At 32.0% G+C, this 366-nt stretch overlaps 1 protein-coding gene across 1 annotated transcript in view; it reads right to left on the reverse strand.

Moving 5' to 3' along the window:
- Positions 1 to 366, reverse strand: part of LOC106876454 (inverted formin-2) — a 66,656-nt gene that overhangs the window by 6,021 nt on the left and 60,269 nt on the right. The gene's annotated exons all lie outside the window — the stretch shown is intronic.

Below are 366 nucleotides of genomic sequence, written 5' to 3' on the forward strand. Positions count from 1 at the left end.
ATTAAATTAAACAATAGGGTAAAAATTGGATATTAATTAATATCAATTTAATACCAGGGAACAAGCACATTAAAAGAATCAGGGAGATTCAGAAAAAATATCTGAGATCTCAAAGGATTATTGTTTATGTATATATAAAAATATATATCAAGGAGGCCACTAGGTGGACTGTTAATGTGCTAGAAGAAGATCACTTGTCATGTGTCTACTAAGACCGAATAATTCTCAAAGGGAATTTAGCGAAGTAACAAAAACATAAACGGGCAAGACTAGTGTATGTAATTTTCACTAGTCTTGCCCGTTTACGTTTTTGTTAACTCGCTAAATTCCCTTTGAGAATTATTCGGTCTTAGTAGACACATGACA

Source organism: Octopus bimaculoides, chromosome 7, assembly GCF_001194135.2.
Source record: "Octopus bimaculoides isolate UCB-OBI-ISO-001 chromosome 7, ASM119413v2, whole genome shotgun sequence".
In the NCBI taxonomy this organism is placed as follows: domain Eukaryota; kingdom Metazoa; phylum Mollusca; class Cephalopoda; order Octopoda; family Octopodidae; genus Octopus; species Octopus bimaculoides.